This window comes from Triturus cristatus, chromosome 4_1 (genome assembly GCF_964204655.1).
Source record: "Triturus cristatus chromosome 4_1, aTriCri1.1, whole genome shotgun sequence".
In the NCBI taxonomy this organism is placed as follows: domain Eukaryota; kingdom Metazoa; phylum Chordata; class Amphibia; order Caudata; family Salamandridae; genus Triturus; species Triturus cristatus.
The window spans coordinates 497,998,589-498,016,956 of record NC_140585.1 but is presented as its reverse complement, the minus strand read 5'-3'; the positions used below and the strand labels follow the sequence as shown (position 1 = coordinate 498,016,956).

Genomic DNA, 18,368 nt, shown 5'->3' with positions numbered 1-18,368 from the left:
CTAGTTTTTGAAAATCAGTTTTGTGTATTACTTAGCCCTGTGTGTCATATGTCCACGGATAGCATGCAAAAAAGTCTACAATAAATTAGATAATATATGGAAATTATCAACATCTATTGAATTCTTCCTGTAGTAAGCTAACTTGTCAGGCTCATTTACGTTTAGCTTAAACCACTACACCATACTGATCACAACTGTAGACTCATAAGTGATAAAAGTCACATGGTTTTTACTGGGTAAGAATCTCCAAATTGGAGCATATATGATTTTTGTTTGGTAAACAGAATAGTAGTTCAAAAGGCACTGCTGCGCTCCACAAACCTTGAAACTAAAAGATGTATAATGTAAAAGTGTGTAACTTTCTTTTATACTTTTATTTAGATATGTGTAAGTGGCTGGTAAAGTATTGGTTTTATAATGTCATTACATATATATATATATATATATATATATATATATATATATATATATATATTACCTACTGGCGGTCGCCAGTAGGTAGTTATAGTTAGGACCACGTTTCCATAGGAAATCCGCAACATTCTATTTTGAATAACTTTGGCGCCGGTCGACGAATCCTCGAAAATTTTTCAAAATAGGTGGGGCGCTACGCTCCGCTCCTTCCCTGAAAGTCTCGGGGGGATTCATCAAGCGGGGGCTGAGATAAAAGGGGGGTCCCAAAACGCGTTTTTCCCATGCATTTTTCCATAGGACTTTTAGAGAGGGCTACAGCCCGAACGGCTGAACAGAATTACTAGAAATTTGGCAGAGAGGTAGTCCTTAGGTCAAGGAAGTGCCTTTTGTAGGTTTGGTGTAAATCTGTTCAGTAGATTCTGAGAAAATAGCCTTTAAATCAATATATATATCTGAGCCAGCTTACGGTGCGCTTACGGTACGCTTACCGTACGCGTACGGTGGTGTGCGCGAGCGCGATTCTGATTGGCTCTTAGATCTTAGTAAACATTTGAATCGGTCGAAACCAGGAAGCGGCGGCCGCCATTTCGTGTGTTTCACTCAGAAAAAAAAGAGTGATAACAAGAAAAGGGGGCAAGGAGGAGAGTTACAGACCCCCTAACATTTGTAAGGGGGTCAAAGAAGGACAGAAAAGTACAAAGAAAACATTTATTGATTTTAAAAAAAATCACGGGGTACGCGTACGGTAAGCGTACGGTAAAAAAAAAAAAAAAAAAAAGAAATGAAAATCAGATTTAAGTGTTTAGATATTAGGGGGCTCTAAAAAGAGCCGTTGTGTTTATGAAGTGATTTTTTTGTGGTACCTACAAGTAAGTACCGATGCAGAGTCTAAGGTTCAAGAGGAAGACTCTGTTCCCTTCATCATTGAAGTGCACACCATCTCCTCTATAAATGTCTTGCATGTCATAACGCAAGTTGTTGTGGTAAATGGAACCCATACCATAGTCACGGAGGAAAGCAGAAACAGATTTGTTGACGTGCTTTCTTGCTTTGTCAATCTGCGGACAGAAATGATTGGACCAGTTCCATTTTTGCCTTTGGCATATGTTAGAAAACACAAAGCCAGTTTTAGGGAAAAGTGAAAACAGTTGTGCAAAGGTGTCCTTCATAAGCATTTCCAGACCTACCCCAGTCAAAGTGCCTAGGTCATTGCCACCACAGTGCACTATTATGAGGTCAGGGTGTTGGATGTGCATGAAGGATTTCACCAATGGCATCAATTGGTGCCACTTTAACCCTCTCTGACCAATCCATTTAATGTCTACATTTGGCAAAGCAAGGTCTCTCACCATACCTGTTTTCTCTGCAAACTTTTCACTCCAGAAGACATAGCTGTGCCCTACAATCCACACTGTGAACATCTTCAAAGGAGAACTGGATGCACTCAGGAGGTGTAATTCAGTAGAATGGCAATATGAAAAGAAAGACAGTTTGGAAATGGAGGCATACATATTTTTTTCATAAAAAAAAGAACTGATTGGCTGTTTCATACCATTCTAGAATAAAAACTAGGCTGTATGTGTAAATTAATAGAAGCATGTTTTGTATTGGTACAGAAAAATGTGTTACCAAAGAACAGTACTATGGATTTGCTGTTAGGTTTGAAAAGTCAAGCACTCTTGCTCTGTGGAATTGAAACATTGTTTGGCGAACTTCTGACCTGACTCCACACAGCAGTGTTCCATGAGCTGTTGCTATGGTAGCAGGCAGAAGTCAAGTTGGGGGAAGGGTACTAGGCAGAAGTCAAGTTAGGGGAAGGGTACTTTTGGAAAAGGGTTGGTTTTCTACCAATAGAAATGTGTGATTACATTTGAAAAAAAGGGGCAAGCACTGAGATTTGAAACTAACATGTATATGTGTGGAAAAAGAGAGGGAAAGTTTGCCATTATCTGGTTCTGCTGAGAGGAGAGAGGTGTAAAGAACAGAGATCCTGGCTCTGATAATCTGCTGTTTGAATGCCACATTTCTTTCACAACTAACTAATTTTAAAGGCGAGTTTAGAGTTTGAGAGGGGATGTATATGGTAAATTAAGAAATGAATAATAGAAATGCAATTCTTTTTTGTTGAAGTTGTGTTTATTATTTTCTGTTTTGGGAGAAATTTAAATGTGAGGAACAAGTAAAATAATATGGACTATGTTTTCACAATAAATTAAGGTGTACTGGTGTAATAAAAGAATAGTTTAAGGGTTTGAGGTTGGACTCAGTAATGCAAATACATTCAGCATCACTAAGGCTGGTTGCCCTTGCTGGAGTGTAGGCAGACACCCAGGTTACAAATGGTGCTGGTCTGAAAAAGCAGTTTGGACATGTGCTTTTTAAAAAATCTGAAAAGTTGATTCATAATGTGTCAGTCTGTAAAAGTGTTTATCACTTGCCAAAAAAAAGAGCAGTAAGTGTGCTTTCAAATTGGCAAAGAAATTTCGTTTTGTGACTAATGTGAAAACATGACTCTGTGTGCAAATAGGAATTACAGGCAGAGATTTATTGCGTATTGCTCTGGTGATTTCACAGTTGCATTAGATGGAAAGGGGGAGCCTTTTTTGGTGCAGAAGCTGACTCTTAGCACACAGCTAGCTACTTACCATGTGGAATCATGCACAGTATTCACAAGCGAGTGGGGTTTGAGGTTTCAGTCAGTAATGCAAATACATTCAGCATCACTAAGGCTGGTTGCCCTTGCTGGAGTGTAGGCAGACACCCAGGTTACAAATGGTGCTGGTCTGTAAAAGCAGTTTGGACATGTGCTTTTTAAAAAATCTGAAAAGTGGATTCATAATGTGTCAGTCTGTAAAAGTGTTTATCACTTGCCAAAAAAAAGAGCAGTAAGTGTGCTTTCAAATTGGCAAAGAAATTTCGTTTTGTGACTAATGTGAAAACCTGACTCTGTGTGCAAATAGGAATTACAGGCAGAGATTTATTGCGTATTGCTCTGGTGATTTCACAGTTGCATTAGATGGAAAGGGGGAGCCATTTTTTGGTGCAGAAGCTGACTCTTAGCACACAGGTAGCTGCTTACCATGTGGAATCATGCACAGTATTCACAAGCGAGTGGGGTTTGAGGTTTCAGTCAGTAATGCAAATACATTCAGCATCACTAAGGCTGGTTGCCCTTGCTGGAGTGTAGGCAGACACCCAGGTTACAAATGGTGCTGGTCTGTAAAAGCAGTTTGGACATGTGCTTTTTAAAAAATCTGAAAAGTGGATTCATAATGTGTCAGTCTGTAAAAGTGTTTATCACTTGCCAAAAAAAAGAGCAGTAAGTGTGCTTTCAAATTGGCAAAGAAATTTTGTTTTGTGACTAATGTGAAAACATGACTCTGTGTGCAAATAGGAATTACAGGCAGAGATTTATTGCGTATTGCTCTGGTGATTTCACAGTTGCATTAGATGGAAAGGGGGAGCAATTTTTTGGTACAGAAGCTGACTCTTAGCACACAGGTAGCTGCTTACCATGTGGAATCATGCACAGTATTCACAAGCGAGTGGGGTTTGAGGTTTCAGTCAGTAATGCAAATACATTCAGCATCACTAAGGCTGGTTGCCCTTGCTGGAGTGTAGGCAGACACCCAGGTTAAAAATGGTGCTGGTCTGAAAAAGCAGTTTGGACATGTGCTTTTTAAAAAATCTGAAAAGTGGATTCATAATGTGTCAGTCTGTAAAAGTGTTTATCACTTGCCAAAAAAAAGAGCAGTAAGTGTGCTTTCAAATTGGCAAAGAAATTTCGTTTTGTGACTAATGTGAAAACATGACTCTGTGTGCAAATAGGAATTACAGGCAGAGATTTATTGCGTATTGCTCTGGTGATTTCACAGTTGCATTAGATGGAAAGGGGGAGCCATTTTTTGGTGCAGAAGCAGACTCTTAGCACACAGCCAGCTACTTACCATGTGGAATCATGCACAGTATCCACAAGCGAGTGGGGTTTGAGGTTTCAGTCAGTAATGCAAATACATTCAGCATCACTAAGGCTGGTTGCCCTTGCTAGAGTGTAGGCAGACACCCAGGTTACAAATGGTGCTGGTCTGTAAAAGCAGTTTGGACATGTGCTTTTTAAAAAATCTGAAAAGTGGATTCATAATGTGTCAGTCTGTAAAAGTGTTTATCACTTGCCAAAAAAAAGAGCAGTAAGTGTGCTTTCAAATTGGCAAAGAAATTTCGTTTTGTGACTAATGTGAAAACATGACTCTGTGTGCAAATAGGAATTACAGGCAGAGATTTATTGCGTATTGCTCTGGTGATTTCACAGTTGCATTAGATGGAAAGGGGGAGCCATTTTTTGGTGCAGAAGCAGACTCTTAGCACACAGCCAGCTACTTACCATGTGGAATCATGCACAGTATTCACAAGCGAGTGGGGTTTGAGGTTTCAGTCAGTAATGCAAACACATTCAGCATCACTAAGGCTGGTTGCCCTTGCTGGAGTGTAGGCAGACACCCAGGTTACAAATGGTGTTGGTCTGAAAAAGCAGTTTGGACATGTGCTTTTTAAAAAATCTGAAAAGTGGATTCATAATGTGTCAGTCTGTAAAAGTGTTTATCACTTGCCAAAAAAAAGAGCAGTAAGTGTGCTTTCAAATTGGCAAAGAAATTTCGTTTTGTGACTAATGTGAAAACATGACTCTGTGTGCAAATAGGAATTACAGGCAGAGATTTATTGCGTATTGCTCTGGTGATTTCACAGTTGCATTAGATGGAAAGGGGGAGCCATTTTTTGGTGCAGAAGCAGACTCTTAGCACACAGCCAGCTACTTACCATGTGGAATCATGCACAGTATCCACAAGCGAGTGGGGTTTGAGGTTTCAGTCAGTAATGCAAATACATTCAGCATCACTAAGGCTGGTTGCCCTTGCTAGAGTGTAGGCAGACACCCAGGTTACAAATGGTGCTGGTCTGTAAAAGCAGTTTGGACATGTGCTTTTTAAAAAATCTGAAAAGTGGATTCATAATGTGTCAGTCTGTAAAAGTGTTTATCACTTGCCAAAAAAAAGAGCAGTAAGTGTGCTTTCAAATTGGCAAAGAAATTTCGTTTTGTGACTAATGTGAAAACATGACTCTGTGTGCAAATAGGAATTACAGGCAGAGATTTATTGCGTATTGCTCTGGTGATTTCACAGTTGCATTAGATGGAAAGGGGGAGCCATTTTTTGGTGCAGAAGCAGACTCTTAGCACACAGCCAGCTACTTACCATGTGGAATCATGCACAGTATTCACAAGCGAGTGGGGTTTGAGGTTTCAGTCAGTAATGCAAACACATTCAGCATCACTAAGGCTGGTTGCCCTTGCTGGAGTGTAGGCAGACACCCAGGTTACAAATGGTGTTGGTCTGAAAAAGCAGTTTGGACATGTGCTTTTTAAAAAATCTGAAAAGTGGATTCATAATGTGTCAGTCTGTAAAAGTGTTTATCACTTGCCAAAAAAAAGAGCAGTAAGTGTGCTTTCAAATTGGCAAAGAAATTTCGTTTTGTGACTAATGTGAAAACATGACTCTGTGTGCAAATAGGAATTACAGGCAGAGATTTCTTGCGTATTGCTCTGGTGATTTCACAGTTGCATTAGATGGAAAGGGGGAGCCATTTTTTGGTGCAGAAGCAGACTCTTAGCACACAGCCAGCTACTTACCATGTGGAATTATGCACAGTATTCACAAGCGAGTGGGGTTTGAGGTTTCAGTCAGTAATGCAAACACATTCAGCATCACTAAGGCTGGTTGCCCTTGCTGGAGTGTAGGCAGACACCCAGGTTACAAATGGTGCTGGTCTGTAAAAGCAGTTTGGACATGTGCGTTTTAAAAAATCTGAAAAGTGGATTCATAATGTGTCAGTCTGTAAAAGTGTTTATCACTTGCCAAAAAAAGAGCAGTAAGTGTGCTTTCAAATTGGCAAAGAAATTTCGTTTTGTGACTAATGTGAAAACATGACTCTGTGTGCAAATAGGAATTACAGGCAGAGATTTATTGCGTATTGCTCTGGTGATTTCACAGTTGCATTAGATGGAAAGGGGGAGCCATTTTTTGGTGCAGAAGCAGACTCTTAGCACACAGCCAGCTACTTACCATGTGGAATCATGCACAGTATTCACAAGCGAGTGGGGTTTGAGGTTTCAGTCAGTAATGCAAATACATTCAGCATCACTAAGGCTGGTTGCCCTTGCTGGAGTGTAGGCAGACACCCAGGTTACAAATGGTGCTGGTCTGTAAAAGCAGTTTGGACATGTGCTTTTTAAAAAATCTGAAAAGTGGATTCATAATGTGTCAGTCTGTAAAAGTGTTTATCACTTGCCAAAAAAAAGAGCAGTAAGTGTGCTTTCAAATTGGCAAAGAAATTTCGTTTTGTGACTAATGTGAAAACATGACTCTGTGTTCAAATAGGAATTACAGGCAGAGATTTATTGCGTATTGCTCTGGTGATTTCACAGTTGCATTAGATGGAAAGGGGGAGCCATGTTTTGGTGCAGAAGCAGACTCTTAGCACACAGCCAGCTACTTACCATGTGGAATCATGCACAGTATTCACAAGCGAGTGGGGTTTGAGGTTTCAGTCAGTAATGCAAACACATTCAGCATCACTAAGGCTGGTTGCCCTTGCTGGAGTGTAGGCAGACACCCAGGTTACAAATGGTGCTGGTCTGAAAAAGCAGTTTGGACATGTGCTTTTTAAAAAATCTGAAAAGTGGATTCATAATGTGTCAGTCTATAAAAGTGTTTATCACTTGCCAAAAAAAAGAGCAGTAAGTGTGCTTTCAAATTGGCAAAGAAATTTCGTTTTGTGACTAATGTGAAAACATGACTCTGTGTGCAAATAGGAATTACAGGCAGAGATTTATTGCGTATTGCTCTGGTGATTTCACAGTTGCATTAGAAGGAAAGGGGGAGCCTTTTTTTGGTGCAGAAGCAGACTCTTAGCACACACCCAGCTGCTTATCCTGTGGAATCATGCACAGTATTCACAAGCGAGTGGGGTTTGAGGTTTCAGTCAGTAATGCAAACACATTCAGCATCACTAAGGCTGGTTGCCCTTGCTGGAGTGTAGGCAGACACCCAGGTTACACATGTTGCTGGTCTCAAAAAGCTGTTTGGACATGTGCTGTTTTCAGAATCTGAAAAGTGGATTCATAATGTGTCAGTCTGTAAAAGTATTTATCACTTGCCAAAAAAAAGAGTAGTAAGTGTGCTTTCAAATTGGCAAAGAAATTTCGTTTTGTGACTAATGTGAAAACATGACTCTGTGTGTAAATAGGAATTACAGGCATAGATTTATTGCGTATTGCTCTGGTGATTTCACAGTTGGATTAGAAGGAAAGGGGGAGCCTTTTTTTGGTGCAGAAGCAGACTCTTAGCACACAGCCAGCTACTTACCATGTGGAATCATGCACAGTATTCACAAGCGAGTGGGGTTTGAGGTTTCAGTCAGTAATGCATATACATTCAGCATCACTAAGGCTGGTTGCCCTTGCTGGAGTGTAGGCAGTCACCCAGGTTACAAATGGTGATGGTCTGAAAAAGCAGTTTGGACATGTGCTTTTTAAAAAATCTGAAAAGTGGATTCATAATGTGTCAGTCTGTAAAAGTGTTTATCAGTTGCCAAAAAAAAGAGCAGTAAGTGTGCTTTCAAATCGGCAAAGAAATGTTGTTTTGTGACTAATGTGAAAACAAATGTAGTAATATATTTAAATAAAATAAAGGAATTTTTGTTTAGTTTTTTTCAGGTATTGCTGAAGAGCAGTGAACAAAATTTAAGATGCCTACAAAATCCAGAGTAAAAAAAGACCACAAAAAAAACCTATATTTGAAGACAACTGGAGGACCTAAGTTAGTTGAAGATGCTCATGTTGGGAAGAAGAAAAAATCTTCTGGTAAGCAAACAAAAGATTTTCTGAGGAACATATTCAAAAAAAGGAAAAATGTACAAAATGTCTGTACTGGAAAGAATGATTTCAATCGAAAAGGACAGGAAAAAATTGAGAATTTAGTTAATGCAAATATACCTTCTGCAACTAAAAAGATAAACTTAAACAGAAAAACAGCGTTTAAAGAGATACGTAGAAAAATGTTTCAGAGGAGAGTTATGTCCAATTTGATAAAGGATGTGAAGAAATATAAGCAAAAGGCAAAGTTTTATAAGAGAAAAAAAGAAATTGAAGCCATTGCAGCAAAGGCATTAGAATTAAAAAGGAAACTATTCATTTTAATTTTGAATAGGATGCGTACATTAGACAAAATGGTTAATGTACTGAAATCACATAGCAAAAGGAAAAGAGTAGTGAACAGAACAAACTTTTGTAAAGTGTTTTTAGGAAAATGGATGCATAGTTCAAGTAGTGAACCTTTTTTTAATGAAGAGAGTTATTTTCAAAGTAATAGTTTGCTGCATGCAGTTGACACCAGAGGTCGTGCTTATGAAGTGAAAAATGGTTGCATAATGGAGAAGGAGATAATGGTTCCAAGAGATGAGGTACAAGTGATGGCGGATGAGGCTATGGGGAGACGTCCTAAAGCCCCAGTGTACACTTGGAATTGTAGTAGTATTTGCACTGTGCGTCAGGAATCTATTGATAAATTTCGTGAGTTTCTAAGAGAATATAGCAAAAAAAGTGTGAAACAGAAGATTAAGGTGCTTCAAAGTCTAGATCCATGCAGAGTGAGAGAGAATACTGGTTTGCAGGGTCATTCTCTGGCTTGTCTATCTAGAAAAGTGTGTAATAGTGTTTTCCATCATTTTAGGATGCTGGCTGTTCATCATACTGAAATGAGAAAGTTTGTGAGACGGTTGTATTTTGCTAAAAGTCCAGCAATAAAGTTAGATGAATTGAATAGGGCTCTGTTCCGTGGAACGGTATCAGATGTAGAGAAGGTTGTTGATGAAATTCAGTTTTGTTACTTTGGTCCTGAAAAAAACAGTGCAGAGAAGTAAATGAGGAAGAAGTGGAAGAAAATGTAGAACCCTCTGTAAGTAAGACATTTAATGATCACATAACAAAATTTGCAATAATCTCTAATGAAAGACCAAATATTACTTGTATTTGTTGCTGCAGAACTCATTATAGAAAACAAACCAGGTATGTTGATCTCTACAGAAAGAGTGAAAATGAAGATAATTATAAGTGGAAGGATTTTGCCACCTATATATTTCTTGAAAATTGTTTTGAATTGGGTGAAGTTCAGCGTATTTGTAAATACTGTTACAACAAGTTAGAGGAAAATAGAATGCCGACCAGAGCTGTACATAATAATTTAGAATTGGATGCTATTCCTGCTGAACTTTCTGAATTAAATACATATGAGTCTATACTCATTCAATGTGTTCATCCGTTCCAGACCATAGTACGTATGGAGCCCAAAACTGGTAAATTACCTCCTTCAGATTTACTGAGAGGTTTAAAAGGTAGAGTGGTGTATTTGCCCTTGGATTTGAAAAAAAATATGGAAACTATTGATGCGGATACTTTGGAAACTGAACCATTAATTATTCTGGTTAATGGTGTACCTACAAAGAATAAGAAGATTTGGCAGGAGCTGGTAGATGTACGGAAAGTACAAAGAGCAAATTTGTATTTGAAAAGGAATAACAAATGGTATGAATCAATTTATATAGAAGAAGAAGAAGAAGAAGAAGATTTACAAGAAGACACAGAAACACCAACTGGACAAATTGAAAAAGTGGACAGGTCAAAGGAAGAAGAAATTTATGAACATTTTAGCATACATCCTCTTCATTCAAAAGAAGTTATGGGAGACAATATTGATCTATTTCAGATGAAGAAAGCAAAAGGAACTCCCGTGAGTGTATGGGAGGAGAGCTTGGAAGCTCGATGTTTTCCCCAGCTGTTTCCTAAAGGAAAAGGAGGACGATACGATGAACGTCCGGAACAGATTCCAGCTTCTGAGTATCTGACTACAAGACTATATGCTGAAGATCCCAGATTTCGACAAAGTATTCCTTATTTGTTCCATCTTTTATTTGAAAGCGACTTGTCTGCACTGTCTTATGCAGTATATCACATTTTAAAAAGTGGAGTACATTTACAAAATGTGTCTGCTAAGGATTTTATGGAGAAAGTGCAGCACCGAGATGATCATTTGGAAACACAACTGATCAATCTGATGGCTTGTCAGCGTGGGACAAATGAATATTGGTACCGACGCCATGGTGAATTAAAATGCATGTTACGGAATTTAGGAACTCCAACATGGTTCCTTACCCTAAGCTGTGCCGAGTACGCTTGGGATGATTTACTGGATTTTCTACGAGAGGCAAATTCAAAACATTAAAAACATCGAATACAAGACAGCAGGAGAACTGTGCTCATTGGATCCGGTTAATGTTTGCAGATATTTCAATCATAGATTTGAGGCTATGATGTCCTTCATCTGCAATAAAAAAAATCCACCTCTAGGAGAAGTAGTGGATTTCTTTTGGAGAAAAGAGTACCAGGCAAGAGGTGCTCCTCATATTCATATGCTGTTGTGGATCAAGGATGCCCCAAAGTTTGGAACAGATACTGATGAAGCAGTGTTATCTTACATTGAAGAATATGCAACATGTGCTATACCAAAAAGCACAGAAGAGAAAAAGTTAAAGGAGCAAGTTTTACGTTTCCAAAGTCATCGGTGTGGAAAATACTGTCGACGGAAATACAAGAGCAAAGATAAATACTACACTAAATGTCGATTTGGATTTCCTAGACCTGTTCTTTCAAATGGAAGAGTTAACAGTTAACAGTTTTATGTCATCTGTGAGACATACTATCACAAGAAAATCACCTAAGAATACCTACAACCTTAAAAGAAAAGAAGAATCAAAAAATATAAATGACTACAACCCAGTGATTTTATCCATGTGGAACGCTAACATGGATATACAGTATGTAGCTGACAATTCCATTGCTGTTGCTCGATATGTAACGTCTTACATTACGAAATCAGAAAAAACAGAATTGAAGGAAATGTGGGAAGAGATTTCTCACGAGAAAACTGTCAGGAAGAAGCTGTACAGTTTCAGTTTGAAGATGTTATCGCATCGAGAAATTGGATCCTACGAATGTTCAGATAGGTTATCTTCTGCAAGTCTCTACTCGAAATCAAGAAGAATAATTTGGGCAAGTTTAGGCCTTGCAGCAATGAGAAATCGGGTACTGAAATCTGTTGGAGAAATTGAATATTTGGCCGAGAATGACCCAGAAAGTACAGATATTTTGAAATCAAACATGTTGGATACATATTACCCAAAGAGAAGTCATCATCTGGAGAACATGTGTCTCTATGAAGTGCTGCAGAACTACATTTATTCACGGAAAGCCGCAGAAGACATCAACAATGGAAAATATAAAGTCATTGGTGAGGAAGGATGTTTGGTGAAGCAAACAAAAGGAAGTTTGATAAATCACCGGAAGCTGAGTTGCGACACTACTGACAAAAAGGAATTTTACTACTTGGCTCTTTTACAGCTGTTTAAACCATGGCGTACAGAGGATGAACTACTGGGAGAATTTCAAAGCTATGAAGATTCTTTTAATGCTTGCAAAGACAGCATACAATGCAATACATTCACAACTTATCTGCAAATGTTAAATGAAGAAATAGAACAGGAAACTACAATTGCAGCAGAAATAGCTAGAGACAGTTCTCAGGACAGCCAAAGTTCAGGAACACTCAGTCAAGATCCCCTAGGACAACCAATCGTTGAAAATGAAGCATCAATAGCCATGAATGAAGTGGAAACGGCTATGAATCAAGCTCAAGGAGAATTTATAGACTTACAAAATTTGGAAAGACAACTGAACGAAGAGCAGCAACAAATTTATGAAGAGATCAGAAACAAAATTGATCACGGATTTCTACATGAAAAAAAAGAGTACTCATGCACATCATTTCATCCAATCAGGATGTATGTAAGCGGACAAGCTGGAACTGGAAAAAGTTTCCTAATAAAAGTCATCAGAAGCTACCTACAGCAAAAAACGGATTCTACTTTGTCTTGTGTGGTTACTGCTCCAACTGGGTTAGCAGCATATAACATAAAAGGAATCACTTTACATCGTTTGCTAATGTTACCAGTGGAGCATGAGAACAAAATACAATACAACAAGCTAACTGGAGAAGCATGCTTGGAAGTTTCAAGAGTATTGAAGAAGATGCAAGTTCTCATTATTGATGAGGTGAGCATGGTATCGAACTTAATGCTTGCCTTTGTGCATTTAAGAATGCAGCAAATTCTGAAGTCAGACTATGACGTGTTATTTGGAGGAAAACACGTCATAGTTGTTGGAGATCTTTTGCAACTTACTCCAGTTAAAGGACAACCAGTGTTTAATACTGTGACACATGAAGACACGAAGAAGTCATTGGGAAGCATCGGTAATACAAATATTTGGTCCTTCTTTGAGTACAAGGAACTTACAACTAATATGAGGCAAGCAAACGATGAAGAATATGGAAGTATTCTGAAAGATATCAGGATTGGACTACTCACAGAAGCTGGCAAAAAAGCATTACAGACTCGGCTGCTACATAATTTATTTCCAAAGGAAGAAATAGTTGCAGAGAAGATATACAAGAACATTGCAGAAAACAAAAGTGTCATCTGCTTAATGCCAACTCTACGTGAATGCTCAATATTCAATGAGGAGCTTTTGAAATTGGAAAAGGAAGATATCAGGAAATTGGAAGCAGTGGACAAAATTGAGGATGGAAGAATTACTGTCACATTAACAGGCACACTGAAAAATAAATTGGATTCACTAGAGAAGAAGATTTCCAAAACAGCTGGATTAGAAAAAAATCTATATGTTTGCATGAACTGTAGAGTATTTTTAAGGAGAAATTTGGATGTTGAAAAAGGTTTAGTTAATGGAGCTATGGGAAGAGTTGTGGGTTTTATTAATTATCAGAAAAAAGATGGAATTGAATGTTTAAAAATAAAATTTGATAAGATAGAAGAAGTTAAAGATATTTGTCGTTGTACAGTTCGTTTCATGCTTGTGAAAGACTTATATGTACGTAGGAAGCGGTTTCCGTTTTCGCTAGCATATGCTGTAACTATTCACAAGTCTCAAGGATTGACTGTAGATTGTGCATTTGTGAACATTGGTTCAACTGTGTTCAAAGAAGGTATGGCATATGTTTCTTTGTCACGAGTGAAAACATTATCAGGTTTATTCATGATAGACTTTGATGATTCAAAAGTTAGTGCTGATACAAATTGTGTAAAGGAGTATAATAGATTAAGAAGAAGCTATGCTCCTCATTTAGGTCAGTATCCTGTGTTGGAGAAACGTGTAGTTTCTCGTAAAAGGAGAAATGAGAATATCTGTAATGAAGATGTAGAGAGGAGGAAAAAAAAGAGGAGTGATGTAATTGCAAGCAAAAAGAATAAGGAAAATGAAGTACAGGTTGTAGGATGTTATTTTGAAAATAGCTCTGGTGTCAACTGCTACGCTAATGTAGTGCTGAATGTTGCATTTTATCTGGAAAGTTTGCAAGAGCAGATAATAGTAAATCAGGGAAAAAGATTCTGTACTGTGCTGAGTCTCCTTTTTGAAAAGCTGAGTAATGATAAAACTCAAATAGAAAGTGCTACTGAAATTAGAAAAGTTTTAGATGTATGTTCAGGACGAACACAGTTTTCTCAAAATGTACAGCAAGACGCACAGGAATTCTTGATTTATTTTCTTCAGGTACTGGAAGAAGAAGGGGTTAACATTGAAAATGTATTTGGTCTCTCTTATAAAGGGGAACATAGTTGTGAAAACTGTTATAATATATGTGGCTCTAATGTTGATTCTGAAAGGTTTATTTATTTAACATTGCGAGAGAGTAAAACAGTCACTTTTGCTAAATTAGTTAAAGATGCTAATCATAGCATGCAATGCGGTGAGTGTAAATCTGACATGTTTTCAACATTAATTTTAAAGGAATACAGACAGTATGTAATTTTAATGATGCAACGATGTAGAGCTGATGGTTCAAAATTGGATACTTTAATAAAGAAGTTTACAGGACAGCAATTATCAATTTCAGGAAAAACTTTTGTAACAGTTGCAATAATTTTCCATGATGGACCTACTGTAACTTCTGGTCATTACACAGTTTATCTTAAATGTGAAAAAGGCTGGACACTGTGTAATGATTCCCAATTGATTTTTAAGCAACGTTTGCCTTTTGATTTAGCAAATTCCTATCTAATCTTCCTGAAACCTAAATTTTAGAGAGATTTGACAACATCTGGACAAAACAATTTTACCATTTTATTGGATTACCATTTGGAATTTACAAATAAAAAGATTTAACAAATTATCATTTGGCCTAATGGAAAGGTAACCAATTGTAATGTGGAATTTTTCAATTTTTTAAGGAAACTTTGGAAAACCAAAAATTTATAAAAAATCGGTAACATCTGCACAATTTACATTTTGGAATGTTATTGGATTGCCATTGGAAATTTTTTCAAAAAAGATTTTTAAAATTACTATTTGGCCATGCGGAAAAGTAAACAATTCTATTGTGGACTTATTTAATTATTAATTAATCTTTCGGAAACCAAAATGTTACAGAGAATCGGTGACATCTGTACAATTTAAACTTTTGTTTTTTATTGGATTACCATTGGAAATTAAACAAAAAAATAATTTTAAAATTACTATTTGGCCTAAAGGAAATGGAACCAGATGTATTGTGGAGTTATTTGACATATATTATTGTGATTATACTTCTGAAACAAAAATATCAGACGGTATTTTAAAGAAATAAGTATTGATATTAGATGATATTTTTTAAGAATATTATGCATTTCTATAAAGTTATGTTTATGCAAAAAGAGATTGTGGGCTTTTTTAAAAACAATCTTTGAGATTGTTAATTTTTTTTTGCCTGCTGTTAAATGATGAATGCAATTGCTTTCACAATTTATAGTGAAATGCAATATTTTCTGAAAACAGCAAAAAAAAGGCAAAAATATTTTTTGAAAATATGTAAATATGTGTACTGTATTATTAAATGTTTTATTAAATATTAATACTTTTTTCTTTTTTTTCAGATTGAGATAGAACATTTTCGAAAACTAGAACCATTTTAAAAGCAATTAAAAATAAATTAAATGAATAAATCTTTTTTTGAGTGGGTATGGTAAGTCAATAATGTCATGGTCCCTTTTTTCCACTTCTCTACAATCACATTTGCAGTTTTTAATTGTAGTCTCTCAAGGACCTTGTAATATGATAATTGATTTTTAGTGTTTTTAAAAAAAAAAAAAAAAATTACGCGTACCGTACGCGTACGGTAAAAATAAAAATAAAAAAAGTTTTTTAAAAAATATATAAAAAATAGATGAAAGGTAAGGTTGGCTCTTAAAAGAGCCGTTGTGTTCATGCAGGGACAGAGGAAAGAAAGATTGGGAAGATTAGACGGTACGACAAGTGTGCTGATCTATTTTACTGTTCACTAGGGAAACACTGGTCTCCCTATAAGTAATTAGATCGTGACAAGTGGCGCACCGTACTTCAACCCTCGCAAACCGAGGGTTAATTTCCAGAGGACCAGAAAAAGGAGATGCTCCCCCCACAGATGAAGGGCTCACCTGACCTGCAGAAGAAGGACTCGGCCCTGCAGATGATGGTCCAGGCTGAGCTGCTGTGGATGTGCTTGGTTGATTTACTGAAGGGTTACCTTCAGTAAGTCGAGCATGTGTCCTTCTGTGTACATCCTTAAGGTGTCTCATCATGGTGTGATTCCCAAAGGAATACTTCCTGTCAGGATTACCTCTTGAAAGTACACGCTTACACAGCTTGCAAGTCACTAAGGGTGCATTTACCTTTTGCTGGCCTTCTGGAAAAGTAAAATACTCCCATACGTAAGAGGTCTTTTGTTTCCTCGCTCTCTGCCTCAAGGTAGTGCTGCTAGCCTCACTCTCAGAAGAGCTCTGCTGTTCTGCCATCCTATCACAAAGACAACCCAGCTCCTTCTCCTAAGGGATCACAAGCAGAAATGAGGGGAATGGGTGTGGTGTAGGAGAGTTCTAGAACTGAAAGTAGTTTCAACCAATCAAAAGTTGTGTTTCATGATCACATGACCTACCGTACGCTTACGGTACGCTTATGGCAAAAGTACGCATGCGCGTAAAAAAGACACGTGCTTGCGCGCATGCGCATAACAGTCACTCCCCGACACTTCCACGTAACGTGCGCGTGTAGCGTACACGCGTACGCGCCCCACGCGGAGTACGCGCGGCTACGCAAATTGCGTAACTATACGCAAACAGCGTAGATAAATTACGGACATTGCGTAAACCGTACGCTTACCGTAAGCTTACGGTACGCGTACTAAAAAAAAATAAAAAAAAAAGGAAAAAATGTATTGCTAATAAATTTTACCTGTTTATTTTATAAAATATGTTAAAAAAAACATATTGTAGAATTTTACAAATTTAACCATAGTCTTTAAAAAAGGATAGGAAATTAAAATAAAAATATGTAAAAAAAAAAAGAAGAAAAAAAAAAATTAGCATTTAAAAAACCTTGCAAATTCACTGAAAAAACCATGGGTTTCACACACGTTATAGTTAGGAATTAGCATTTAAAAAACCTTTGAAATTCACTGAAAAAACCATGGGTTTCACACACGTTATAGTTAGGAATTAGCATTTAAAAAACCTTAGAAATTCAATGAAAAAACCAAAGGTTTCACACATGTTATAGTTAGCTGGACATTTCACTCGTAAAAAACCAATGAAATTCCCCCGTTATAGTTAGTTCAGCTAACTATAACTCGCGCGCCCGCAATGCACTACTGATGACGTCACATATTACATCACTCATGACATGGTCAGTGACATCACTCATGACATCACTGATGACATCTCAAATGACATCACTGATGACATTATCCTTGTGACAGAGTGGTAGACCTCCTCTCACCCTAATATAACCTTTGATACAAACATTCAAAAATAGAGACTAAAATTTTCAAAACAATGGACATACCAATAACAGTTACAACAACCTATTCAGTAATTCTAAGATCCACATACACATCGACTCATCCACCAACAATCCTATACAGTCACTCATACATGTACTCACACATCATATGTACTCATACACCTAAACATCCTGTAACACAATCCCACTCATCCATAGAGTTACTCACACACATAGTCACTCATGCTAATAAAGAATCAAACATCCATTTACTTGCATATACAGTTATACACACACCAGCACACTTACTTTTACAGAAACTTACACATACTTAGTCTTTTTAACAATCACTTATAGAAACACATACTTATTCATACAGGAACTCTTCCAATCTCTCACTCTCACATATACTCACTTATAAACACCAATAGTCACATATACTAGTTTAAAACATATGTAGTTACTTATGAAGACACTATTGAGACAGTCATTCACTCACTAACACACCCATGCACACACTCATCCACCCATACAGTCCTGCACACATGCTGTCTTCAACACATACAAACAGTGAGTCACTCATTCATGCATCTATGCACTACGTAATACCCCCCACCGCACCATGAAGACACTCAGACACTCATACTGATACTCAAAAAAACAACTATTAACCTATATAGACACTCATGTAGCTACTCACCAACCCATGCAGCCACTTATATACAAAGTGAGAGACTGATACAGGTATTTACACATTTAAACATTACTCACTAAGCCATATATTCAAAAAGATACACTTAATCAGTCAGTTATACAATCAATTTTTCAGAAACAAATCATCAATTTAGACACTTATATACTCATTTATTCTTCCATCGACCTTGAGATATACATATATAAAACATATTTAATTTTCAGAAAAACACACATTCACTGGATGATGTCATCAGTGATGTCATTTGAGATGTCATCAGTGATGTCA

General features: G+C 37.3%; 1 protein-coding gene across 5 annotated transcripts in view; it reads left to right on the top strand.

Moving 5' to 3' along the window:
* ABCC9 (ATP binding cassette subfamily C member 9) overlaps positions 1-18,368 on the top strand; it is a 947,014-nt gene that overhangs the window by 905,696 nt on the left and 22,950 nt on the right. The gene's annotated exons all lie outside the window — the stretch shown is intronic.